Source organism: Nestor notabilis, unplaced genomic scaffold (genome assembly GCF_000696875.1).
Source record: "Nestor notabilis isolate BGI_N333 unplaced genomic scaffold, ASM69687v1 scaffold24885, whole genome shotgun sequence".
Classification (NCBI taxonomy): Eukaryota; Metazoa; Chordata; class Aves; order Psittaciformes; family Psittacidae; genus Nestor; species Nestor notabilis.
Window position 1 is genome coordinate 61,354 of NW_009930126.1, and position 253 is coordinate 61,606.

Here is a 253-nt window from a genome sequence, read left to right on the forward strand (position 1 = left end):
TAAAGGAAAAGCCTGGAGCAGGCCAGGAGCAGGGTCAGTGCAGAAGCCCCTGCTGGAAGCAAGCCCTGCAGCATACCACAGCGAGCAGCCGGGGGAGGCCGGGGTGAGTTGCTGTTCTTCGCCTGTCTTTGTCAGAGCGGGTCCCCCCTCCCTTGCAGCGCAGCTCTGCTGTTATCAGATGGGCCCGGTGCCCGCCCCGGGGCGTCTCGCCGGTGGTGCAAGCGCTGCAGTCTCTGCTGGGGTGGTTCTGGAT